General features: G+C 55.4%; 11 non-coding genes across 11 annotated transcripts; all 11 read left to right on the forward strand.

Annotated features, from left to right (window-relative positions):
- Nucleotides 1–572: 572 nt before the first annotated feature.
- On the forward strand, nt 573–664 carry LOC132505705 (small nucleolar RNA SNORD116). The gene has a single exon (XR_009535501.1). It is a non-coding gene; the product is annotated as a small nucleolar RNA SNORD116 (small nucleolar RNA).
- Nucleotides 665–3459: 2795 nt separating this feature from the next.
- LOC132505052 (small nucleolar RNA SNORD116) lies at nt 3460–3552 on the forward strand. The gene has a single exon (XR_009535223.1). It is a non-coding gene; the product is annotated as a small nucleolar RNA SNORD116 (small nucleolar RNA).
- Nucleotides 3553–5489: 1937 nt separating this feature from the next.
- Nucleotides 5490–5582, forward strand: LOC132505057 (small nucleolar RNA SNORD116). The gene has a single exon (XR_009535224.1). It is a non-coding gene; the product is annotated as a small nucleolar RNA SNORD116 (small nucleolar RNA).
- Nucleotides 5583–7532: 1950 nt separating this feature from the next.
- On the forward strand, nt 7533–7624 carry LOC132505711 (small nucleolar RNA SNORD116). The gene has a single exon (XR_009535502.1). It is a non-coding gene; the product is annotated as a small nucleolar RNA SNORD116 (small nucleolar RNA).
- A 2795-nt stretch (nt 7625–10419) lies between these two features.
- Nucleotides 10420–10512, forward strand: LOC132505062 (small nucleolar RNA SNORD116). The gene has a single exon (XR_009535226.1). It is a non-coding gene; the product is annotated as a small nucleolar RNA SNORD116 (small nucleolar RNA).
- Nucleotides 10513–12449: 1937 nt separating this feature from the next.
- Nucleotides 12450–12542, forward strand: LOC132505067 (small nucleolar RNA SNORD116). The gene has a single exon (XR_009535227.1). It is a non-coding gene; the product is annotated as a small nucleolar RNA SNORD116 (small nucleolar RNA).
- Nucleotides 12543–14492: 1950 nt separating this feature from the next.
- LOC132505717 (small nucleolar RNA SNORD116) lies at nt 14493–14584 on the forward strand. Its single transcript, XR_009535503.1, has one exon. It is a non-coding gene; the product is annotated as a small nucleolar RNA SNORD116 (small nucleolar RNA).
- Nucleotides 14585–17379: 2795 nt separating this feature from the next.
- LOC132505070 (small nucleolar RNA SNORD116) lies at nt 17380–17472 on the forward strand. Its single transcript, XR_009535230.1, has one exon. It is a non-coding gene; the product is annotated as a small nucleolar RNA SNORD116 (small nucleolar RNA).
- A 1937-nt stretch (nt 17473–19409) lies between these two features.
- On the forward strand, nt 19410–19502 carry LOC132505078 (small nucleolar RNA SNORD116). The gene has a single exon (XR_009535236.1). It is a non-coding gene; the product is annotated as a small nucleolar RNA SNORD116 (small nucleolar RNA).
- A 1950-nt stretch (nt 19503–21452) lies between these two features.
- Nucleotides 21453–21544, forward strand: LOC132505721 (small nucleolar RNA SNORD116). Its single transcript, XR_009535504.1, has one exon. It is a non-coding gene; the product is annotated as a small nucleolar RNA SNORD116 (small nucleolar RNA).
- Nucleotides 21545–24339: 2795 nt separating this feature from the next.
- Nucleotides 24340–24432, forward strand: LOC132505084 (small nucleolar RNA SNORD116). Its single transcript, XR_009535237.1, has one exon. It is a non-coding gene; the product is annotated as a small nucleolar RNA SNORD116 (small nucleolar RNA).
- Nucleotides 24433–25773: the final 1341 nt, after the last annotated feature.

Here is a 25773-nt window from a genome sequence, read left to right on the forward strand (position 1 = left end):
ACATGCACACGCTTGAACACACACATAGACCCTCTCATATACCGGCCAACGTACGTGCCTAACTTTCTGCAGTCGTGCTGTCATACAAACATTGAGTTCTCGGTAAGGGTAGAGGTCCTTGGGAAGCAGGGTCCAGGCTCAGGCCCAGATAATCATTCACATGTATCACGTTCTCTGTTGTCCCTGGTCCAATTCTGAAGCCTGCGTGATTTATGTCCACTTCTGAGGTGCAGTTGCTGGGCAAGGGTGGCCGTATGGAAAGGCAAGAAAACTTTCGCGTTGTGTGATGACGGGAGGTGCTGAGAACTGGAAAAGTGAGGTGGGGGCAGGTTGCTAAGCATGGTCCCGGATGACTCAGGAAGGTAGGCGTTCACCCACCCTAAGATATGCCACTGGATATTAGATTTTCCTCAGACGGGCCCAGTGGCTTCAAGAGTAGATTGACTGTTGCCCTTGCAGAGTGGCCTGAGGGCTGTGGATTTCCCAGGGTTTTGGAGTACTACGAGGTTATGGCTCCTGTGCAGACTTGCATGGCATTCCCGGTTGTGTTCTGCATCGTCTCAGCAGTGCTTGGATCGATGATGACACCCTTGTATGCATTCCTTTGAAAATCTGAACAAAATGAGTGAGACACTCTACCTTCTCCTCATCGAATCTGAGGTCCACAACATTTCCTCTCTCAGGCGTATGGGACAGTGAGGAGAGAAGTAGGTAACCTGTGTAGAGTTGTGATCCCATTGCCAGAGGAATGACCGCCAAAGGGTGTCTTGCAGGATGTAGAGAACATAGACATGCTGAGGGCCAGCGTCCCCTGTTGACATGCATGCAAACACCACTCAGGGCTCCAGACTTGGAGGGGCTCCTGTCTGAGGGTCGACTGTGGCTGCCACTAAGCTGGGTCGTGTGTGAATATCAGGTCACTGCTGAAAGACCGTTGAGGGAATGTGAGGGGGCAGGCTCTCCTGCTGGTCTTCAGAGGCGGAGTGTGTGGTGGTGTAGGCCCAGTGAGCTTGCAGCTTGGAAAGGTGTGCTTTGGCCGGGATCACGCTTTGTGCATGAGGCTTTGGGGTTTAGCTCTGGAAGCCAAAATGAGCAAGCTTCCCTGGTTGGGGCCTGGAGCATCAGGTCAGGCCTGTGGCCCTCTCTGTCGTTTGGTTTGGCTCTTTGAAGTTCTTGAGTGCCCGGTGTGGCTGGAGTAGTGAGTGGGTGTGGACTGGGGTTGGGCTTTGGCGGAAGGGCTGATGGATTAGGCCTAGGTAGGGCCCATGTCAGCTCCTGTATTGCAGCTCCTGGCACAGGTGTTGGCACAAAGTGGGCCATCGTGGAGTGGGGTTAGCACCGAGTGGTGCATTTAAGCCTGCGTGGTGGCTGTTTCGTGGAGAGGAAGGTAAGGCATCATGAGGACATGTCCTGTGTTATGTCGTGGGATGGGCTGTCATTATTGGGGTGCAGGCGCTGGCCACGGCTTCCCAAGGATGTGTCCTGTCCGTGGTGGGTTGGCATCAGCTGCCTATGAAGGGGATGGGTTTGGCAGTTCAAGAGGATGGGGTGAGGTAGGTAACCTGCGGAGAGTTGTGATCCCATTGCTGGAGGAATGACGCCCAAAGGGTGTCTTGCAGGACATAGAGAAGATAGACATGCTGAGGCGTCTGTGCCGCTCTCCTTGAGGATAGGTGAGTTATGCGAATATGCCCTTTGGCCACATTGTTCCCTTGTTTGTGAATATGCAAAGCGAAAAGTTTTTCTCCCACAGGGCATGATGCGTCCGGCCCGGGAGGCACGCAGGACTTTCGAAGAGCCAGAGATTTACCTGGAGCGGTGTGTTGGCGGAACAGCGACGCGGGCACTGTTGCGATGCCGGGTGCGCTGCCGCAGACAGGCACTGTGCCCTTTGAAGCTTCCAGGTCCCCTTGGGTGGCAGAGGTCTTCCGTTGGCAATCTGTCTGTGGTTCTCGGGGACAGTGCCTTTGATCTGTGTGAGGTTCTCTGTAGTGTCGCTGTGGCAGTGGAGAAGTGCCAGGATCCGTGGGGTAGGGTCAGTGTCATCAAAGCAGACATGCTTGCGGTCTGTCATCCCTGGTGTACAGGGTCCCCCTCTTTGCATGATGTCTGTGGCTTCCAATAGGTTCGAGTTGCCCCGTGGGCAGGAGGAGGGCATGGAGGACGGCACGGAGGACGAGGCTGGCAAGGATTTGTGCGTTTCCTCGGGGTTCAGGGCAGCCAAAACTGCTGGCTGGGTGCTGGCGAAACATGGCAGGGATGGTAGCCTAGTTTCGGCTGTGGGGTCTGAACTTGGGTCATGGTTGCTGAAGCCCACCACTTCTTGTGGTGGGCATTCCTATGGGTCCACAGAGAGTGATTTGGCCTAGTTGGCGAGAATTGCCACATAGGCCGAATTTCGTTAGTCCCTTGAGTGGTGCCGGCCCGCATCTTGCCAGTAGCGTGCTGCAGGTCAGGGTCGTCCCGACCAGCGGAGGTTCTCTTGCCTCCAGGAGTGCTCAAAGAGGCCCAAAGTGCACATCAGATGTGCTACTAGCTGGCAGGGTCTCTGGGTCCACGTATATGTCATACCCACGGCCGGGAGGCAAGACTGGTTAGGTCTTTGTGCTTTGGTCAGAAGGCTTGGCTGTGGGAGAGCGGGAATCCGTGGCCTATTTCAAAAGCCCCTGGGTTTCAGAGTTTGCATTCGGCCTCTTGAAGCTTGAAGGGGTCTTTCTCCATTTAGGGAGGGCGGTGTCCAGTGCCAGTGCGCTGCGTATCAACTGTGGCTTTTACGGTTCGGTGTCCCTGTGGAGGACCTCAGGGACACACGGAGACCAAGATGCGGATTCAGAGGAACACAAAGAAGCCAAGAAGCGCGTCCTCGTGAGCAGTTACAGTCATATACACGCACAGGTGTGAACACACACATAGACCCTCTGACATACCGGCCAACGTACGTGCCTAAGTTTCTGCAGTCGTGTTGTCCGACAAACAAGAGTTCTCAGTAAGGGTAGAGGTCCTTGAGAAGCAGGGTCCGGGCTCAAGCCCAGGTAAACATTCGCATGAATCACGTTCTCAGAGGACCCGGGTCCAATTCTGAAGCCTGCGTGATTTATGTCCACTTCTCAGGTGCGGTTTCTGGGCAAGGGTGGCCGACAGTAAAGCAAGACGACTTTCGCCTTGTGTGATGACTGGAGGTGCTAAGGAGAACTGGAAAAGTGAGGTGGGGACAGGTTTCTAAGCGTGGTCCCGGATGACTCAGGAAGGTAGGCGTTCACTCAGCCTAAGATGTGCCATTGGATACTAGGTTTTCCTCAGACGGGCCCAGTGGCTTCAAGAGTAGTTTGACTGTTGCTCTTGCAGAGTGGCCTGAGGGCTGTGGATTCCCCAGGGTTTTGGAATATTATGAGGTCATGGATCCTCTGCAGACCCGCATGGCATGCCTGGTTGTGTTCTGCTGCGTCCCAGCACGTGCTTGGATCGATGATGACACCCTTGTATGCATTCCTTGGAAAATCTGAACAAAATGAGTGAGAACCCTCTACCGTCTCCTCATCGAGTCTGAGGTCCAGCACGTTTCCTCTCTCGGGCGTACGGACAGTGAGGAGCGAGGTTGGTAACCTGCGTAGATTTGTGATCCCATTGCCGGAGGAATGACGCCCAAAGGGTGTCTTGCAGGACGTAGAGAAGATAGACATGCTGAGGCGTCTGTGCCGCTCTCCTTGAAGATAGGTGAGTTATGCGAACATGCCCTTTGGCCACTTTGTTCCCTTGTTTGGGAATGTGCAAAGCGAAAAGTTTTTCTCCCACAGGGCATGATGCGTCTGGCCCGGGAGGCACGCAGGACTTTCGAAGAGCCAGAGATTTACCTGGAGCGGTGTGTTGGCGGAACAGCGACGCGGGCACTGTTGCGATGCCGGGTGCGCTGCCGCAGACAGGCACTGTGCCCTTTGAAGCTTCCAGGTCCCCTTGGGTGGCAGAGGTCTTCCGTTGGCAATCTGTCTGTGGTTCTCGAGGGCAGTGCCTTTGATCTCTGTGAGGTTCTCGGTAGTGTCGCTGTGGCAGTGGAGAAGTGCCAGGATCCGTGGGGTAGAGTCAGTGTCATCAAAGCGAACGTGCTTGCGATCTGTCATCGCAGGTGTACAGTGTCCCCCTGTTTGCACGATGTCTGTGGCTTCCAATAGGGTCGAGTTGCCCCGTGGGCAGGAGGAGGCCACGGAGGACGAGGCTGGCAAGGATTTGTGCGTTTCCTCAGGGTTCAGGGCCGCCAACCCTGCTGGGTGGGTGCTGGCGAAACGTGGCAGGGATGGTAGCCTAGTTTCGGCTGTGGGGTCTGAACTTGGGTCATGGTTGCTGAAGCCCATCATTTCCTGTGGTGGGCATTCCTGTGGGCCCACAGAAAGTGATGTGGCCTAGTTGGCGAGAATAGGCACATAGGCCAAATTTCGTTACCCCTCGAGTGGTGCCGGGCTGCATGTTGCCTGTAGCCTGCCGCAGGTGAGGGTCGGCCCGACCAGCGGAGGTTGTCTTGCCTCCGGGAGTGCTGGAAGTGGCCCCAAGCGCACATCAGATGTGCTAGTAGCTGGCAGGTTCTCCGGGTCCACGTATATGTCACACCCACGGCCGGGAGGCAAGTCTGGTTAGCTCATTGTGCTTTGGTCAGAAGTCTTGGTTGTGGGAGAGCGGGAATCCGTGGCCTCTTTCAACAGCCTCCGCGTTTCAGAGTTCGCATTCGGCCTCTTGAAGCTTGAAGGGGGTCTTTCTCCATTCGGGGGGGCGGTTTCCAAAGGCAGTGTGCTGTGTATTAACTGTGGTTTTTACGATTCGGTGTCTGTGCAGAGGGCCTCAGGGACCCAAGGAGACCAAGATGCAGATTCAGAGGAACACAAAGAAGCCCAGAAGCGCGTCCTCGTGCGCAGTTACGGTCACACACGTGCTCACGCGTGAACACACACGTAGACCCTCTCACATACCGGCCAACGTACGTGCCTAACTTTCTGCAGTCGTGCTGTCAGACAAACATTGAGTCCTCAGTAAGGGTAGAGGTCCTTGGGAAGCAGGGTCTGGGCTCACGCTGCGGTAAACATTCGCATGAATCACGTTCTCTGAGGACCCCGGTCCAATTCTGAAGCCTGCGTGATTTATGTCCACTTCTCAGGTGCAGTTGCTGGGCAGCGGTTGCCGTCAGGAAAGGCAAGAAGACTTACGCGTTGTGTGATGACTGGAGGTGCTCAGGAGAACTGGAAAAGTGAGGTGGGGGCAGGTTGGTAAGCATGGTCCCGGATGACTCAGGAAGGTAGGCGTTCACCCACCCTAAGATGTGCCACTGGATATTAGGTTTTCCTCAGACGGGCCCAGTGGCTTCAAGAGTAGATTGACTGTTGCTCTTGCAGAGTGGCCTGAGGGCTGTGGATTCCCCAGGGTTTTGGAGTACTACGAGGTCATGTCTCCTCTGCAGACCCGCATGGCATGACTGGTTGTGTTCTGCTGCGTCCCAGCACGTGCTTGGATCGATGATGACACCCTTGTATGCATTCCTTGGAAAATCTGAACAAAATGAGTGAGAACCCTCTACCGTCTCCTCATCGAGTCTGAGGTCCAGCACGTTTCCTCTCTCGGGCGTACGGACAGTGAGGAGCGAGGTTGGTAACCTGCGTAGATTTGTGATCCCATTGCCGGAGGAATGACGCCCAAAGGGTGTCTTGCAGGACGTAGAGAAGATAGACATGCTGAGGCGTCTGTGCCGCTCTCCTTGAAGATAGGTGAGTTATGCGAACATGCCCTTTGGCCACTTTGTTCCCTTGTTTGGGAATGTGCAAAGCGAAAAGTTTTTCTCCCACAGGGCATGATGCGTCCGGCCCGTGAGGCACGCAGGACTTTCGAAGAGCCAGAGATTTACCTGGAGCGGTGTGTTGGTGGAACAGCGACGCGGGCACTGTTGCGATGCCGGGTGCGCTGCCGCAGACAGGCACTGTGCCCTTTGAAGCTTCCAGGTCCCCTTGGGTGGCAGGTCCCCTTGGGTGGCAGAGGTCTTCCGTTGGCAATCTGTCTGTGGTTCGCGGGGACAGTGCCTTTGATCTCTGTGAGGTTCTCGGTAGTGTCGCTGTGGCAGTGGAGAAGTGCTAGGATCCGTGGGGTAGGGTCAGTGTCATCAAAGCGGACATGCTTGCGGTCTGTAATCCCTGGTGTACAGTGTCCCCCTGTTTGCATGATGTCTGTGGCTTCCACTAGGGTCGAGTTGCCCAGTGGGCAGGAGGAGGGCACTGAGGAAGAATCTGTCCAGGGTTTGTGCGTTTCCTCGGGGTTCAGGGCAGCCAACACTGCTGCGTGGGTGCTGGCAAAACATGGCAGGGATGGTAGCCTAGCTTCGACTGTGGGGTCCGAACCGTGGTCATGGTTGCTGAAGCCCACCATTTCCTGTGGTGGGCAATCCCATGGTCTCACGGAAAGTGATTTCGCCTAGTTGGCGAGAATTGGCATATAGGCCGAATTTCGTTAGTCCCTTGAGTGGTGCCGGCCCTCATCTTGCCAGTAGCGTGCTGCAGGTCAGGGTCGGCCTGACCAGCGGAGGTTCTCTTGCCTCCGGGAGTGCTGGAAGTGGCCCCAAGTGCACATCAGATGTGCTACTAGCTGGGAGCATCTCCGGGTCCACGTATATGTCATACCCACGGCCGGGAGGCAAGTCTGGTTAGGTCTTTGTGCTTTGGTCAGAAGGCTTGGCTGTGGGAGAGCAGGAATCCATGGCCTGTTTCAAAAGCTCCTGGGTTTCAGAATTCGCCTTCCCCCTCTTGAAGCTTGAAGGGGTCTTTCTCCGTTCAGGGAGTGCGGTGTCCAAAGCCAGTGTGCTCTGTTCAACTGTGGCTTTTACGGTTCGTTGTCTCTGTAGAGGGCCTCAGGGACACACGGACACCAAGATGCAGATTCAGAGGAACACAAAGAAGCCCAGAAGTGCGTCCTCGTGAGCAGTTACAGTCACACACATGCACACGCTTGAACACACACATAGACCCTCTCATATACCGGCCAACGTACGTGCCTAACTTTCTGCAGTCGTGCTGTCATACAAACATTGAGTTCTCGGTAAGGGTAGAGGTCCTTGGGAAGCAGGGTCCAGGCTCAGGCCCAGATAATCATTCACATGTATCACGTTCTCTGTTGTCCCTGGTCCAATTCTGAAGCCTGCGTGATTTATGTCCACTTCTGAGGTGCAGTTGCTGGGCAAGGGTGGCCGTATGGAAAGGCAAGAAAACTTTCGCGTTGTGTGATGACGGGAGGTGCTGAGAACTGGAAAAGTGAGGTGGGGGCAGGTTGCTAAGCATGGTCCCGGATGACTCAGGAAGGTAGGCGTTCACCCACCCTAAGATATGCCACTGGATATTAGATTTTCCTCAGACGGGCCCAGTGGCTTCAAGAGTAGATTGACTGTTGCTCTTGCAGAGTGGCCTGAGGGCTGTGGATTTCCCAGGGTTTTGGAGTACTACGAGGTTATGGCTCCTGTGCAGACTTGCATGGCATTCCCGGTTGTGTTCTGCATCGTCTCAGCAGTGCTTGGATCGATGATGACACCCTTGTATGCATTCCTTTGAAAATCTGAACAAAATGAGTGAGACACTCTACCTTCTCCTCATCGAATCTGAGGTCCACAACATTTCCTCTCTCAGGCGTATGGGACAGTGAGGAGAGAAGTAGGTAACCTGTGTAGAGTTGTGATCCCATTGCCAGAGGAATGACCGCCAAAGGGTGTCTTGCAGGATGTAGAGAACATAGACATGCTGAGGGCCAGCGTCCCCTGTTGACATGCATGCAAACACCACTCAGGGCTCCAGACTTGGAGGGGCTCCTGTCTGAGGGTCGACTGTGGCTGCCACTAAGCTGGGTCGTGTGTGAATATCAGGTCACTGCTGAAAGACCGTTGAGGGAATGTGAGGGGGCAGGCTCTCCTGCTGGTCTTCAGAGGCGGAGTGTGTGGTGGTGTAGGCCCAGTGAGCTTGCAGCTTGGAAAGGTGTGCTTTGGCCGGGATCACGCTTTGTGCATGAGGCTTTGGGGTTTAGCTCTGGAAGCCAAAATGAGCAAGCTTCCCTGGTTGGGGCCTGGAGCATCAGGTCAGGCCTGTGGCCCTCTCTGTCGTTTGGTTTGGCTCTTTGAAGTTCTTGAGTGCCCGGTGTGGCTGGAGTAGTGAGTGGGTGTGGACTGGGGTTGGGCTTTGGCGGAAGGGCTGATGGATTAGGCCTAGGTAGGGCCCATGTCAGCTCCTGTATTGCAGCTCCTGGCACAGGTGTTGGCACAAAGTGGGCCATCGTGGAGTGGGGTTAGCACCGAGTGGTGCATTTAAGCCTGCGTGGTGGCTGTTTCGTGGAGAGGAAGGTAAGGCATCATGAGGACATGTCCTGTGTTATGTCGTGGGATGGGCTGTCATTATTGGGGTGCAGGCGCTGGCCACGGCTTCCCAAGGATGTGTCCTGTCCGTGGTGGGTTGGCATCAGCTGCCTATGAAGGGGATGGGTTTGGCAGTTCAAGAGGATGGGGTGAGGTAGGTAACCTGCGGAGAGTTGTGATCCCATTGCTGGAGGAATGACGCCCAAAGGGTGTCTTGCAGGACATAGAGAAGATAGACATGCTGAGGCGTCTGTGCCGCTCTCCTTGAGGATAGGTGAGTTATGCGAATATGCCCTTTGGCCACATTGTTCCCTTGTTTGTGAATATGCAAAGCGAAAAGTTTTTCTCCCACAGGGCATGATGCGTCCGGCCCGGGAGGCACGCAGGACTTTCGAAGAGCCAGAGATTTACCTGGAGCGGTGTGTTGGCGGAACAGCGACGCGGGCACTGTTGCGATGCCGGGTGCGCTGCCGCAGACAGGCACTGTGCCCTTTGAAGCTTCCAGGTCCCCTTGGGTGGCAGAGGTCTTCCGTTGGCAATCTGTCTGTGGTTCTCGGGGACAGTGCCTTTGATCTGTGTGAGGTTCTCTGTAGTGTCGCTGTGGCAGTGGAGAAGTGCCAGGATCCGTGGGGTAGGGTCAGTGTCATCAAAGCAGACATGCTTGCGGTCTGTCATCCCTGGTGTACAGGGTCCCCCTCTTTGCATGATGTCTGTGGCTTCCAATAGGTTCGAGTTGCCCCGTGGGCAGGAGGAGGGCATGGAGGACGGCACGGAGGACGAGGCTGGCAAGGATTTGTGCGTTTCCTCGGGGTTCAGGGCAGCCAAAACTGCTGGCTGGGTGCTGGCGAAACATGGCAGGGATGGTAGCCTAGTTTCGGCTGTGGGGTCTGAACTTGGGTCATGGTTGCTGAAGCCCACCACTTCTTGTGGTGGGCATTCCTATGGGTCCACAGAGAGTGATTTGGCCTAGTTGGCGAGAATTGCCACATAGGCCGAATTTCGTTAGTCCCTTGAGTGGTGCCGGCCCGCATCTTGCCAGTAGCGTGCTGCAGGTCAGGGTCGTCCCGACCAGCGGAGGTTCTCTTGCCTCCAGGAGTGCTCAAAGAGGCCCAAAGTGCACATCAGATGTGCTACTAGCTGGCAGGGTCTCTGGGTCCACGTATATGTCATACCCACGGCCGGGAGGCAAGACTGGTTAGGTCTTTGTGCTTTGGTCAGAAGGCTTGGCTGTGGGAGAGCGGGAATCCGTGGCCTATTTCAAAAGCCCCTGGGTTTCAGAGTTTGCATTCGGCCTCTTGAAGCTTGAAGGGGTCTTTCTCCATTTAGGGAGGGCGGTGTCCAGTGCCAGTGCGCTGCGTATCAACTGTGGCTTTTACGGTTCGGTGTCCCTGTGGAGGACCTCAGGGACACACGGAGACCAAGATGCGGATTCAGAGGAACACAAAGAAGCCAAGAAGCGCGTCCTCGTGAGCAGTTACAGTCATATACACGCACAGGTGTGAACACACACATAGACCCTCTGACATACCGGCCAACGTACGTGCCTAAGTTTCTGCAGTCGTGTTGTCCGACAAACAAGAGTTCTCAGTAAGGGTAGAGGTCCTTGAGAAGCAGGGTCCGGGCTCAAGCCCAGGTAAACATTCGCATGAATCACGTTCTCAGAGGACCCGGGTCCAATTCTGAAGCCTGCGTGATTTATGTCCACTTCTCAGGTGCGGTTTCTGGGCAAGGGTGGCCGACAGTAAAGCAAGACGACTTTCGCCTTGTGTGATGACTGGAGGTGCTAAGGAGAACTGGAAAAGTGAGGTGGGGACAGGTTTCTAAGCGTGGTCCCGGATGACTCAGGAAGGTAGGCGTTCACTCAGCCTAAGATGTGCCATTGGATACTAGGTTTTCCTCAGACGGGCCCAGTGGCTTCAAGAGTAGTTTGACTGTTGCTCTTGCAGAGTGGCCTGAGGGCTGTGGATTCCCCAGGGTTTTGGAATATTATGAGGTCATGGATCCTCTGCAGACCCGCATGGCATGCCTGGTTGTGTTCTGCTGCGTCCCAGCACGTGCTTGGATCGATGATGACACCCTTGTATGCATTCCTTGGAAAATCTGAACAAAATGAGTGAGAACCCTCTACCGTCTCCTCATCGAGTCTGAGGTCCAGCACGTTTCCTCTCTCGGGCGTACGGACAGTGAGGAGCGAGGTTGGTAACCTGCGTAGATTTGTGATCCCATTGCCGGAGGAATGACGCCCAAAGGGTGTCTTGCAGGACGTAGAGAAGATAGACATGCTGAGGCGTCTGTGCCGCTCTCCTTGAAGATAGGTGAGTTATGCGAACATGCCCTTTGGCCACTTTGTTCCCTTGTTTGGGAATGTGCAAAGCGAAAAGTTTTTCTCCCACAGGGCATGATGCGTCTGGCCCGGGAGGCACGCAGGACTTTCGAAGAGCCAGAGATTTACCTGGAGCGGTGTGTTGGCGGAACAGCGACGCGGGCACTGTTGCGATGCCGGGTGCGCTGCCGCAGACAGGCACTGTGCCCTTTGAAGCTTCCAGGTCCCCTTGGGTGGCAGAGGTCTTCCGTTGGCAATCTGTCTGTGGTTCTCGAGGGCAGTGCCTTTGATCTCTGTGAGGTTCTCGGTAGTGTCGCTGTGGCAGTGGAGAAGTGCCAGGATCCGTGGGGTAGAGTCAGTGTCATCAAAGCGAACGTGCTTGCGATCTGTCATCGCAGGTGTACAGTGTCCCCCTGTTTGCACGATGTCTGTGGCTTCCAATAGGGTCGAGTTGCCCCGTGGGCAGGAGGAGGCCACGGAGGACGAGGCTGGCAAGGATTTGTGCGTTTCCTCAGGGTTCAGGGCCGCCAACCCTGCTGGGTGGGTGCTGGCGAAACGTGGCAGGGATGGTAGCCTAGTTTCGGCTGTGGGGTCTGAACTTGGGTCATGGTTGCTGAAGCCCATCATTTCCTGTGGTGGGCATTCCTGTGGGCCCACAGAAAGTGATGTGGCCTAGTTGGCGAGAATAGGCACATAGGCCAAATTTCGTTACCCCTCGAGTGGTGCCGGGCTGCATGTTGCCTGTAGCCTGCCGCAGGTGAGGGTCGGCCCGACCAGCGGAGGTTGTCTTGCCTCCGGGAGTGCTGGAAGTGGCCCCAAGCGCACATCAGATGTGCTAGTAGCTGGCAGGTTCTCCGGGTCCACGTATATGTCACACCCACGGCCGGGAGGCAAGTCTGGTTAGCTCATTGTGCTTTGGTCAGAAGTCTTGGTTGTGGGAGAGCGGGAATCCGTGGCCTCTTTCAACAGCCTCCGCGTTTCAGAGTTCGCATTCGGCCTCTTGAAGCTTGAAGGGGGTCTTTCTCCATTCGGGGGGGCGGTTTCCAAAGGCAGTGTGCTGTGTATTAACTGTGGTTTTTACGATTCGGTGTCTGTGCAGAGGGCCTCAGGGACCCAAGGAGACCAAGATGCAGATTCAGAGGAACACAAAGAAGCCCAGAAGCGCGTCCTCGTGCGCAGTTACGGTCACACACGTGCTCACGCGTGAACACACACGTAGACCCTCTCACATACCGGCCAACGTACGTGCCTAACTTTCTGCAGTCGTGCTGTCAGACAAACATTGAGTCCTCAGTAAGGGTAGAGGTCCTTGGGAAGCAGGGTCTGGGCTCACGCTGCGGTAAACATTCGCATGAATCACGTTCTCTGAGGACCCCGGTCCAATTCTGAAGCCTGCGTGATTTATGTCCACTTCTCAGGTGCAGTTGCTGGGCAGCGGTTGCCGTCAGGAAAGGCAAGAAGACTTTCGCGTTGTGTGATGACTGGAGGTGCTCAGGAGAACTGGAAAAGTGAGGTGGGGGCAGGTTGGTAAGCATGGTCCCGGATGACTCAGGAAGGTAGGCGTTCACCCACCCTAAGATGTGCCACTGGATATTAGGTTTTCCTCAGACGGGCCCAGTGGCTTCAAGAGTAGATTGACTGTTGCTCTTGCAGAGTGGCCTGAGGGCTGTGGATTCCCCAGGGTTTTGGAGTACTACGAGGTCATGTCTCCTCTGCAGACCCGCATGGCATGACTGGTTGTGTTCTGCTGCGTCCCAGCACGTGCTTGGATCGATGATGACACCCTTGTATGCATTCCTTGGAAAATCTGAACAAAATGAGTGAGAACCCTCTACCGTCTCCTCATCGAGTCTGAGGTCCAGCACGTTTCCTCTCTCGGGCGTACGGACAGTGAGGAGCGAGGTTGGTAACCTGCGTAGATTTGTGATCCCATTGCCGGAGGAATGACGCCCAAAGGGTGTCTTGCAGGACGTAGAGAAGATAGACATGCTGAGGCATCTGTGCCGCTCTCCTTGAAGATAGGTGAGTTATGCGAACATGCCCTTTGGCCACTTTGTTCCCTTGTTTGGGAATGTGCAAAGCGAAAAGTTTTTCTCCCACAGGGCATGATGCGTCCGGCCCGTGAGGCACGCAGGACTTTCGAAGAGCCAGAGATTTACCTGGAGCGGTGTGTTGGTGGAACAGCGACGCGGGCACTGTTGCGATGCCGGGTGCGCTGCCGCAGACAGGCACTGTGCCCTTTGAAGCTTCCAGGTCCCCTTGGGTGGCAGGTCCCCTTGGGTGGCAGAGGTCTTCCGTTGGCAATCTGTCTGTGGTTCGCGGGGACAGTGCCTTTGATCTCTGTGAGGTTCTCGGTAGTGTCGCTGTGGCAGTGGAGAAGTGCTAGGATCCGTGGGGTAGGGTCAGTGTCATCAAAGCGGACATGCTTGCGGTCTGTAATCCCTGGTGTACAGTGTCCCCCTGTTTGCATGATGTCTGTGGCTTCCACTAGGGTCGAGTTGCCCAGTGGGCAGGAGGAGGGCACTGAGGAAGAATCTGTCCAGGGTTTGTGCGTTTCCTCGGGGTTCAGGGCAGCCAACACTGCTGCGTGGGTGCTGGCAAAACATGGCAGGGATGGTAGCCTAGCTTCGACTGTGGGGTCCGAACCGTGGTCATGGTTGCTGAAGCCCACCATTTCCTGTGGTGGGCAATCCCATGGTCTCACGGAAAGTGATTTCGCCTAGTTGGCGAGAATTGGCATATAGGCCGAATTTCGTTAGTCCCTTGAGTGGTGCCGGCCCTCATCTTGCCAGTAGCGTGCTGCAGGTCAGGGTCGGCCTGACCAGCGGAGGTTCTCTTGCCTCCGGGAGTGCTGGAAGTGGCCCCAAGTGCACATCAGATGTGCTACTAGCTGGGAGCATCTCCGGGTCCACGTATATGTCATACCCACGGCCGGGAGGCAAGTCTGGTTAGGTCTTTGTGCTTTGGTCAGAAGGCTTGGCTGTGGGAGAGCAGGAATCCATGGCCTGTTTCAAAAGCTCCTGGGTTTCAGAATTCGCCTTCCCCCTCTTGAAGCTTGAAGGGGTCTTTCTCCGTTCAGGGAGTGCGGTGTCCAAAGCCAGTGTGCTCTGTTCAACTGTGGCTTTTACGGTTCGTTGTCTCTGTAGAGGGCCTCAGGGACACACGGACACCAAGATGCAGATTCAGAGGAACACAAAGAAGCCCAGAAGTGCGTCCTCGTGAGCAGTTACAGTCACACACATGCACACGCTTGAACACACACATAGACCCTCTCATATACCGGCCAACGTACGTGCCTAACTTTCTGCAGTCGTGCTGTCATACAAACATTGAGTTCTCGGTAAGGGTAGAGGTCCTTGGGAAGCAGGGTCCAGGCTCAGGCCCAGATAATCATTCACATGTATCACGTTCTCTGTTGTCCCTGGTCCAATTCTGAAGCCTGCGTGATTTATGTCCACTTCTGAGGTGCAGTTGCTGGGCAAGGGTGGCCGTATGGAAAGGCAAGAAAACTTTCGCGTTGTGTGATGACGGGAGGTGCTGAGAACTGGAAAAGTGAGGTGGGGGCAGGTTGCTAAGCATGGTCCCGGATGACTCAGGAAGGTAGGCGTTCACCCACCCTAAGATATGCCACTGGATATTAGATTTTCCTCAGACGGGCCCAGTGGCTTCAAGAGTAGATTGACTGTTGCCCTTGCAGAGTGGCCTGAGGGCTGTGGATTTCCCAGGGTTTTGGAGTACTACGAGGTTATGGCTCCTGTGCAGACTTGCATGGCATTCCCGGTTGTGTTCTGCATCGTCTCAGCAGTGCTTGGATCGATGATGACACCCTTGTATGCATTCCTTTGAAAATCTGAACAAAATGAGTGAGACACTCTACCTTCTCCTCATCGAATCTGAGGTCCACAACATTTCCTCTCTCAGGCGTATGGGACAGTGAGGAGAGAAGTAGGTAACCTGTGTAGAGTTGTGATCCCATTGCCAGAGGAATGACCGCCAAAGGGTGTCTTGCAGGATGTAGAGAACATAGACATGCTGAGGGCCAGCGTCCCCTGTTGACATGCATGCAAACACCACTCAGGGCTCCAGACTTGGAGGGGCTCCTGTCTGAGGGTCGACTGTGGCTGCCACTAAGCTGGGTCGTGTGTGAATATCAGGTCACTGCTGAAAGACCGTTGAGGGAATGTGAGGGGGCAGGCTCTCCTGCTGGTCTTCAGAGGCGGAGTGTGTGGTGGTGTAGGCCCAGTGAGCTTGCAGCTTGGAAAGGTGTGCTTTGGCCGGGATCACGCTTTGTGCATGAGGCTTTGGGGTTTAGCTCTGGAAGCCAAAATGAGCAAGCTTCCCTGGTTGGGGCCTGGAGCATCAGGTCAGGCCTGTGGCCCTCTCTGTCGTTTGGTTTGGCTCTTTGAAGTTCTTGAGTGCCCGGTGTGGCTGGAGTAGTGAGTGGGTGTGGACTGGGGTTGGGCTTTGGCGGAAGGGCTGATGGATTAGGCCTAGGTAGGGCCCATGTCAGCTCCTGTATTGCAGCTCCTGGCACAGGTGTTGGCACAAAGTGGGCCATCGTGGAGTGGGGTTAGCACCGAGTGGTGCATTTAAGCCTGCGTGGTGGCTGTTTCGTGGAGAGGAAGGTAAGGCATCATGAGGACATGTCCTGTGTTATGTCGTGGGATGGGCTGTCATTATTGGGGTGCAGGCGCTGGCCACGGCTTCCCAAGGATGTGTCCTGTCCGTGGTGGGTTGGCATCAGCTGCCTATGAAGGGGATGGGTTTGGCAGTTCAAGAGGATGGGGTGAGGTAGGTAACCTGCGGAGAGTTGTGATCCCATTGCTGGAGGAATGACGCCCAAAGGGTGTCTTGCAGGACATAGAGAAGATAGACATGCTGAGGCGTCTGTGCCGCTCTCCTTGAGGATAGGTGAGTTATGCGAATATGCCCTTTGGCCACATTGTTCCCTTGTTTGTGAATATGCAAAGCGAAAAGTTTTTCTCCCACAGGGCATGATGCGTCCGGCCCGGGAGGCACGCAGGACTTTCGAAGAGCCAGAGATTTACCTGGAGCGGTGTGTTGGCGGAACAGCGACGCGGGCACTGTTGCGATGCCGGGTGCGCTGCCGCAGACAGGCACTGTGCCCTTTGAAGCTTCCAGGTCCCCTTGGGTGGCAGAGGTCTTCCGTTGGCAATCTGTCTGTGGTTCTCGGGGACAGTGCCTTTGATCTGTGTGAGGTTCTCTGTAGTGTCGCTGTGGCAGTGGAGAAGTGCCAGGATCCGTGGGGTAGGGTCAGTGTCATCAAAGCAGACATGCTTGCGGTCTGTCATCCCTGGTGTACAGGGTCCCCCTCTTTGCATGATGTCTGTGGCTTCCAATAGGTTCGAGTTGCCCCGTGGGCAGGAGGAGGGCATGGAGGACGGCACGGAGGACGAGGCTGGCAAGGATTTGTGCGTTTCCTCGGGGTTCAGGGCAGCCAAAACTGCTGGCTGGGTGCTGGCGAAACATGGCAGGGATGGTAGCCTAGTTTCGGCTGTGGGGTCTGAACTTGGGTCATGGTTGCTGAAGCCCACCACTTCTTGTGGTGGGCATTCCTATGGGTCCACAGAGAGTGATTTGGCCTAGTTGGCGAGAATTGCCACATAGGCCGAATTTCGTTAGTCCCTTGAGTGGTGCCGGCCCGCATCTTGCCAGTAGCGTGCTGCAGGTCAGGGTCGTCCCGACCAGCGGAGGTTCTCTTGCCTCCAGGAGTGCTCAAAGAGGCCCAAAGTGCACATCAGATGTGCTACTAGCTGGCAGGGTCTCTGGGTCCACGTATATGTCATACCCACGGCCGGGAGGCAAGACTGGTTAGGTCTTTGTGCTTTGGTCAGAAGGCTTGGCTGTGGGAGAGCGGGAATCCGTGGCCTATTTCAAAAGCCCCTGGGTTTCAGAGTTTGCATTCGGCCTCTTGAAGCTTGAAGGGGTCTTTCTCCATTTAGGGAGGGCGGTGTCCAGTGCCAGTGCGCTGCGTATCAACTGTGGCTTTTACGGTTCGGTGTCCCTGTGGAGGACCTCAGGGACACACGGAGACCAAGATGCGGATTCAGAGGAACACAAAGAAGCCAAGAAGCGCGTCCTCGTGAGCAGTTACAGTCATATACACGCACAGGTGTGAACACACACATAGACCCTCTGACATACCGGCCAACGTACGTGCCTAAGTTTCTGCAGTCGTGTTGTCCGACAAACAAGAGTTCTCAGTAAGGGTAGAGGTCCTTGAGAAGCAGGGTCCGGGCTCAAGCCCAGGTAAACATTCGCATGAATCACGTTCTCAGAGGACCCGGGTCCAATTCTGAAGCCTGCGTGATTTATGTCCACTTCTCAGGTGCGGTTTCTGGGCAAGGGTGGCCGACAGTAAAGCAAGACGACTTTCGCCTTGTGTGATGACTGGAGGTGCTAAGGAGAACTGGAAAAGTGAGGTGGGGACAGGTTTCTAAGCGTGGTCCCGGATGACTCAGGAAGGTAGGCGTTCACTCAGCCTAAGATGTGCCATTGGATACTAGGTTTTCCTCAGACGGGCCCAGTGGCTTCAAGAGTAGTTTGACTGTTGCTCTTGCAGAGTGGCCTGAGGGCTGTGGATTCCCCAGGGTTTTGGAATATTATGAGGTCATGGATCCTCTGCAGACCCGCATGGCATGCCTGGTTGTGTTCTGCTGCGTCCCAGCACGTGCTTGGATCGATGATGACACCCTTGTATGCATTCCTTGGAAAATCTGAACAAAATGAGTGAGAACCCTCTACCGTCTCCTCATCGAGTCTGAGGTCCAGCACGTTTCCTCTCTCGGGCGTACGGACAGTGAGGAGCGAGGTTGGTAACCTGCGTAGATTTGTGATCCCATTGCCGGAGGAATGACGCCCAAAGGGTGTCTTGCAGGACGTAGAGAAGATAGACATGCTGAGGCGTCTGTGCCGCTCTCCTTGAAGATAGGTGAGTTATGCGAACATGCCCTTTGGCCACTTTGTTCCCTTGTTTGGGAATGTGCAAAGCGAAAAGTTTTTCTCCCACAGGGCATGATGCGTCTGGCCCGGGAGGCACGCAGGACTTTCGAAGAGCCAGAGATTTACCTGGAGCGGTGTGTTGGCGGAACAGCGACGCGGGCACTGTTGCGATGCCGGGTGCGCTGCCGCAGACAGGCACTGTGCCCTTTGAAGCTTCCAGGTCCCCTTGGGTGGCAGAGGTCTTCCGTTGGCAATCTGTCTGTGGTTCTCGAGGGCAGTGCCTTTGATCTCTGTGAGGTTCTCGGTAGTGTCGCTGTGGCAGTGGAGAAGTGCCAGGATCCGTGGGGTAGAGTCAGTGTCATCAAAGCGAACGTGCTTGCGATCTGTCATCGCAGGTGTACAGTGTCCCCCTGTTTGCACGATGTCTGTGGCTTCCAATAGGGTCGAGTTGCCCCGTGGGCAGGAGGAGGCCACGGAGGACGAGGCTGGCAAGGATTTGTGCGTTTCCTCAGGGTTCAGGGCCGCCAACCCTGCTGGGTGGGTGCTGGCGAAACGTGGCAGGGATGGTAGCCTAGTTTCGGCTGTGGGGTCTGAACTTGGGTCATGGTTGCTGAAGCCCATCATTTCCTGTGGTGGGCATTCCTGTGGGCCCACAGAAAGTGATGTGGCCTAGTTGGCGAGAATAGGCACATAGGCCAAATTTCGTTACCCCTCGAGTGGTGCCGGGCTGCATGTTGCCTGTAGCCTGCCGCAGGTGAGGGTCGGCCCGACCAGCGGAGGTTGTCTTGCCTCCGGGAGTGCTGGAAGTGGCCCCAAGCGCACATCAGATGTGCTAGTAGCTGGCAGGTTCTCCGGGTCCACGTATATGTCACACCCACGGCCGGGAGGCAAGTCTGGTTAGCTCATTGTGCTTTGGTCAGAAGTCTTGGTTGTGGGAGAGCGGGAATCCGTGGCCTCTTTCAACAGCCTCCGCGTTTCAGAGTTCGCATTCGGCCTCTTGAAGCTTGAAGGGGGTCTTTCTCCATTCGGGGGGGCGGTTTCCAAAGGCAGTGTGCTGTGTATTAACTGTGGTTTTTACGATTCGGTGTCTGTGCAGAGGGCCTCAGGGACCCAAGGAGACCAAGATGCAGATTCAGAGGAACACAAAGAAGCCCAGAAGCGCGTCCTCGTGCGCAGTTACGGTCACACACGTGCTCACGCGTGAACACACACGTAGACCCTCTCACATACCGGCCAACGTACGTGCCTAACTTTCTGCAGTCGTGCTGTCAGACAAACATTGAGTCCTCAGTAAGGGTAGAGGTCCTTGGGAAGCAGGGTCTGGGCTCACGCTGCGGTAAACATTCGCATGAATCACGTTCTCTGAGGACCCCGGTCCAATTCTGAAGCCTGCGTGATTTATGTCCACTTCTCAGGTGCAGTTGCTGGGCAGCGGTTGCCGTCAGGAAAGGCAAGAAGACTTTCGCGTTGTGTGATGACTGGAGGTGCTCAGGAGAACTGGAAAAGTGAGGTGGGGGCAGGTTGGTAAGCATGGTCCCGGATGACTCAGGAAGGTAGGCGTTCACCCACCCTAAGATGTGCCACTGGATATTAGGTTTTCCTCAGACGGGCCCAGTGGCTTCAAGAGTAGATTGACTGTTGCTCTTGCAGAGTGGCCTGAGGGCTGTGGATTCCCCAGGGTTTTGGAGTACTACGAGGTCATGTCTCCTCTGCAGACCCGCATGGCATGACTGGTTGTGTTCTGCTGCGTCCCAGCACGTGCTTGGATCGATGATGACACCCTTGTATGCATTCCTTGGAAAATCTGAACAAAATGAGTGAGAACCCTCTACCGTCTCCTCATCGAGTCTGAGGTCCAGCACGTTTCCTCTCTCGGGCGTACGGACAGTGAGGAGCGAGGTTGGTAACCTGCGTAGATTTGTGATCCCATTGCCGGAGGAATGACGCCCAAAGGGTGTCTTGCAGGACGTAGAGAAGATAGACATGCTGAGGCGTCTGTGCCGCTCTCCTTGAAGATAGGTGAGTTATGCGAACATGCCCTTTGGCCACTTTGTTCCCTTGTTTGGGAATGTGCAAAGCGAAAAGTTTTTCTCCCACAGGGCATGATGCGTCCGGCCCGTGAGGCACGCAGGACTTTCGAAGAGCCAGAGATTTACCTGGAGCGGTGTGTTGGTGGAACAGCGACGCGGGCACTGTTGCGATGCCGGGTGCGCTGCCGCAGACAGGCACTGTGCCCTTTGAAGCTTCCAGGTCCCCTTGGGTGGCAGGTCCCCTTGGGTGGCAGAGGTCTTCCGTTGGCAATCTGTCTGTGGTTCGCGGGGACAGTGCCTTTGATCTCTGTGAGGTTCTCGGTAGTGTCGCTGTGGCAGTGGAGAAGTGCTAGGATCCGTGGGGTAGGGTCAGTGTCATCAAAGCGGACATGCTTGCGGTCTGTAATCCCTGGTGTACAGTGTCCCCCTGTTTGCATGATGTCTGTGGCTTCCACTAGGGTCGAGTTGCCCAGTGGGCAGGAGGAGGGCACTGAGGAAGAATCTGTCCAGGGTTTGTGCGTTTCCTCGGGGTTCAGGGCAGCCAACACTGCTGCGTGGGTGCTGGCAAAACATGGCAGGGATGGTAGCCTAGCTTCGACTGTGGGGTCCGAACCGTGGTCATGGTTGCTGAAGCCCACCATTTCCTGTGGTGGGCAATCCCATGGTCTCACGGAAAGTGATTTCGCCTAGTTGGCGAGAATTGGCATATAGGCCGAATTTCGTTAGTCCCTTGAGTGGTGCCGGCCCTCATCTTGCCAGTAGCGTGCTGCAGGTCAGGGTCGGCCTGACCAGCGGAGGTTCTCTTGCCTCCGGGAGTGCTGGAAGTGGCCCCAAGTGCACATCAGATGTGCTACTAGCTGGGAGCATCTCCGGGTCCACGTATATGTCATACCCACGGCCGGGAGGCAAGTCTGGTTAGGTCTTTGTGCTTTGGTCAGAAGGCTTGGCTGTGGGAGAGCAGGAATCCATGGCCTGTTTCAAAAGCTCCTGGGTTTCAGAATTCGCCTTCCCCCTCTTGAAGCTTGAAGGGGTCTTTCTCCGTTCAGGGAGTGCGGTGTCCAAAGCCAGTGTGCTCTGTTCAACTGTGGCTTTTACGGTTCGTTGTCTCTGTAGAGGGCCTCAGGGACACACGGACACCAAGATGCAGATTCAGAGGAACACAAAGAAGCCCAGAAGTGCGTCCTCGTGAGCAGTTACAGTCACACACATGCACACGCTTGAACACACACATAGACCCTCTCATATACCGGCCAACGTACGTGCCTAACTTTCTGCAGTCGTGCTGTCATACAAACATTGAGTTCTCGGTAAGGGTAGAGGTCCTTGGGAAGCAGGGTCCAGGCTCAGGCCCAGATAATCATTCACATGTATCACGTTCTCTGTTGTCCCTGGTCCAATTCTGAAGCCTGCGTGATTTATGTCCACTTCTGAGGTGCAGTTGCTGGGCAAGGGTGGCCGTATGGAAAGGCAAGAAAACTTTCGCGTTGTGTGATGACGGGAGGTGCTGAGAACTGGAAAAGTGAGGTGGGGGCAGGTTGCTAAGCATGGTCCCGGATGACTCAGGAAGGTAGGCGTTCACCCACCCTAAGATATGCCACTGGATATTAGATTTTCCTCAGACGGGCCCAGTGGCTTCAAGAGTAGATTGACTGTTGCCCTTGCAGAGTGGCCTGAGGGCTGTGGATTTCCCAGGGTTTTGGAGTACTACGAGGTTATGGCTCCTGTGCAGACTTGCATGGCATTCCCGGTTGTGTTCTGCATCGTCTCAGCAGTGCTTGGATCGATGATGACACCCTTGTATGCATTCCTTTGAAAATCTGAACAAAATGAGTGAGACACTCTACCTTCTCCTCATCGAATCTGAGGTCCACAACATTTCCTCTCTCAGGCGTATGGGACAGTGAGGAGAGAAGTAGGTAACCTGTGTAGAGTTGTGATCCCATTGCCAGAGGAATGACCGCCAAAGGGTGTCTTGCAGGATGTAGAGAACATAGACATGCTGAGGGCCAGCGTCCCCTGTTGACATGCATGCAAACACCACTCAGGGCTCCAGACTTGGAGGGGCTCCTGTCTGAGGGTCGACTGTGGCTGCCACTAAGCTGGGTCGTGTGTGAATATCAGGTCACTGCTGAAAGACCGTTGAGGGAATGTGAGGGGGCAGGCTCTCCTGCTGGTCTTCAGAGGCGGAGTGTGTGGTGGTGTAGGCCCAGTGAGCTTGCAGCTTGGAAAGGTGTGCTTTGGCCGGGATCACGCTTTGTGCATGAGGCTTTGGGGTTTAGCTCTGGAAGCCAAAATGAGCAAGCTTCCCTGGTTGGGGCCTGGAGCATCAGGTCAGGCCTGTGGCCCTCTCTGTCGTTTGGTTTGGCTCTTTGAAGTTCTTGAGTGCCCGGTGTGGCTGGAGTAGTGAGTGGGTGTGGACTGGGGTTGGGCTTTGGCGGAAGGGCTGATGGATTAGGCCTAGGTAGGGCCCATGTCAGCTCCTGTATTGCAGCTCCTGGCACAGGTGTTGGCACAAAGTGGGCCATCGTGGAGTGGGGTTAGCACCGAGTGGTGCATTTAAGCCTGCGTGGTGGCTGTTTCGTGGAGAGGAAGGTAAGGCATCATGAGGACATGTCCTGTGTTATGTCGTGGGATGGGCTGTCATTATTGGGGTGCAGGCGCTGGCCACGGCTTCCCAAGGATGTGTCCTGTCCGTGGTGGGTTGGCATCAGCTGCCTATGAAGGGGATGGGTTTGGCAGTTCAAGAGGATGGGGTGAGGTAGGTAACCTGCGGAGAGTTGTGATCCCATTGCTGGAGGAATGACGCCCAAAGGGTGTCTTGCAGGACATAGAGAAGATAGACATGCTGAGGCGTCTGTGCCGCTCTCCTTGAGGATAGGTGAGTTATGCGAATATGCCCTTTGGCCACATTGTTCCCTTGTTTGTGAATATGCAAAGCGAAAAGTTTTTCTCCCACAGGGCATGATGCGTCCGGCCCGGGAGGCACGCAGGACTTTCGAAGAGCCAGAGATTTACCTGGAGCGGTGTGTTGGCGGAACAGCGACGCGGGCACTGTTGCGATGCCGGGTGCGCTGCCGCAGACAGGCACTGTGCCCTTTGAAGCTTCCAGGTCCCCTTGGGTGGCAGAGGTCTTCCGTTGGCAATCTGTCTGTGGTTCTCGGGGACAGTGCCTTTGATCTGTGTGAGGTTCTCTGTAGTGTCGCTGTGGCAGTGGAGAAGTGCCAGGATCCGTGGGGTAGGGTCAGTGTCATCAAAGCAGACATGCTTGCGGTCTGTCATCCCTGGTGTACAGGGTCCCCCTCTTTGCATGATGTCTGTGGCTTCCAATAGGTTCGAGTTGCCCCGTGGGCAGGAGGAGGGCATGGAGGACGGCACGGAGGACGAGGCTGGCAAGGATTTGTGCGTTTCCTCGGGGTTCAGGGCAGCCAAAACTGCTGGCTGGGTGCTGGCGAAACATGGCAGGGATGGTAGCCTAGTTTCGGCTGTGGGGTCTGAACTTGGGTCATGGTTGCTGAAGCCCACCACTTCTTGTGGTGGGCATTCCTATGGGTCCACAGAGAGTGATTTGGCCTAGTTGGCGAGAATTGCCACATAGGCCGAATTTCGTTAGTCCCTTGAGTGGTGCCGGCCCGCATCTTGCCAGTAGCGTGCTGCAGGTCAGGGTCGTCCCGACCAGCGGAGGTTCTCTTGCCTCCAGGAGTGCTCAAAGAGGCCCAAAGTGCACATCAGATGTGCTACTAGCTGGCAGGGTCTCTGGGTCCACGTATATGTCATACCCACGGCCGGGAGGCAAGACTGGTTAGGTCTTTGTGCTTTGGTCAGAAGGCTTGGCTGTGGGAGAGCGGGAATCCGTGGCCTATTTCAAAAGCCCCTGGGTTTCAGAGTTTGCATTCGGCCTCTTGAAGCTTGAAGGGGTCTTTCTCCATTTAGGGAGGGCGGTGTCCAGTGCCAGTGCGCTGCGTATCAACTGTGGCTTTTACGGTTCGGTGTCCCTGTGGAGGACCTCAGGGACACACGGAGACCAAGATGCGGATTCAGAGGAACACAAAGAAGCCAAGAAGCGCGTCCTCGTGAGCAGTTACAGTCATATACACGCACAGGTGTGAACACACACATAGACCCTCTGACATACCGGCCAACGTACGTGCCTAAGTTTCTGCAGTCGTGTTGTCCGACAAACAAGAGTTCTCAGTAAGGGTAGAGGTCCTTGAGAAGCAGGGTCCGGGCTCAAGCCCAGGTAAACATTCGCATGAATCACGTTCTCAGAGGACCCGGGTCCAATTCTGAAGCCTGCGTGATTTATGTCCACTTCTCAGGTGCGGTTTCTGGGCAAGGGTGGCCGACAGTAAAGCAAGACGACTTTCGCCTTGTGTGATGACTGGAGGTGCTAAGGAGAACTGGAAAAGTGAGGTGGGGACAGGTTTCTAAGCGTGGTCCCGGATGACTCAGGAAGGTAGGCGTTCACTCAGCCTAAGATGTGCCATTGGATACTAGGTTTTCCTCAGACGGGCCCAGTGGCTTCAAGAGTAGTTTGACTGTTGCTCTTGCAGAGTGGCCTGAGGGCTGTGGATTCCCCAGGGTTTTGGAATATTATGAGGTCATGGATCCTCTGCAGACCCGCATGGCATGCCTGGTTGTGTTCTGCTGCGTCCCAGCACGTGCTTGGATCGATGATGACACCCTTGTATGCATTCCTTGGAAAATCTGAACAAAATGAGTGAGAACCCTCTACCGTCTCCTCATCGAGTCTGAGGTCCAGCACGTTTCCTCTCTCGGGCGTACGGACAGTGAGGAGCGAGGTTGGTAACCTGCGTAGATTTGTGATCCCATTGCCGGAGGAATGACGCCCAAAGGGTGTCTTGCAGGACGTAGAGAAGATAGACATGCTGAGGCGTCTGTGCCGCTCTCCTTGAAGATAGGTGAGTTATGCGAACATGCCCTTTGGCCACTTTGTTCCCTTGTTTGGGAATGTGCAAAGCGAAAAGTTTTTCTCCCACAGGGCATGATGCGTCTGGCCCGGGAGGCACGCAGGACTTTCGAAGAGCCAGAGATTTACCTGGAGCGGTGTGTTGGCGGAACAGCGACGCGGGCACTGTTGCGATGCCGGGTGCGCTGCCGCAGACAGGCACTGTGCCCTTTGAAGCTTCCAGGTCCCCTTGGGTGGCAGAGGTCTTCCGTTGGCAATCTGTCTGTGGTTCTCGAGGGCAGTGCCTTTGATCTCTGTGAGGTTCTCGGTAGTGTCGCTGTGGCAGTGGAGAAGTGCCAGGATCCGTGGGGTAGAGTCAGTGTCATCAAAGCGAACGTGCTTGCGATCTGTCATCGCAGGTGTACAGTGTCCCCCTGTTTGCACGATGTCTGTGGCTTCCAATAGGGTCGAGTTGCCCCGTGGGCAGGAGGAGGCCACGGAGGACGAGGCTGGCAAGGATTTGTGCGTTTCCTCAGGGTTCAGGGCCGCCAACCCTGCTGGGTGGGTGCTGGCGAAACGTGGCAGGGATGGTAGCCTAGTTTCGGCTGTGGGGTCTGAACTTGGGTCATGGTTGCTGAAGCCCATCATTTCCTGTGGTGGGCATTCCTGTGGGCCCACAGAAAGTGATGTGGCCTAGTTGGCGAGAATAGGCACATAGGCCAAATTTCGTTACCCCTCGAGTGGTGCCGGGCTGCATGTTGCCTGTAGCCTGCCGCAGGTGAGGGTCGGCCCGACCAGCGGAGGTTGTCTTGCCTCCGGGAGTGCTGGAAGTGGCCCCAAGCGCACATCAGATGTGCTAGTAGCTGGCAGGTTCTCCGGGTCCACGTATATGTCACACCCACGGCCGGGAGGCAAGTCTGGTTAGCTCATTGTGCTTTGGTCAGAAGTCTTGGTTGTGGGAGAGCGGGAATCCGTGGCCTCTTTCAACAGCCTCCGCGTTTCAGAGTTCGCATTCGGCCTCTTGAAGCTTGAAGGGGGTCTTTCTCCATTCGGGGGGGCGGTTTCCAAAGGCAGTGTGCTGTGTATTAACTGTGGTTTTTACGATTCGGTGTCTGTGCAGAGGGCCTCAGGGACCCAAGGAGACCAAGATGCAGATTCAGAGGAACACAAAGAAGCCCAGAAGCGCGTCCTC

This window comes from Lagenorhynchus albirostris, chromosome 1 (genome assembly GCF_949774975.1).
Source record: "Lagenorhynchus albirostris chromosome 1, mLagAlb1.1, whole genome shotgun sequence".
Lineage (NCBI taxonomy): Eukaryota > Metazoa > Chordata > Mammalia > Artiodactyla > Delphinidae > Lagenorhynchus > Lagenorhynchus albirostris.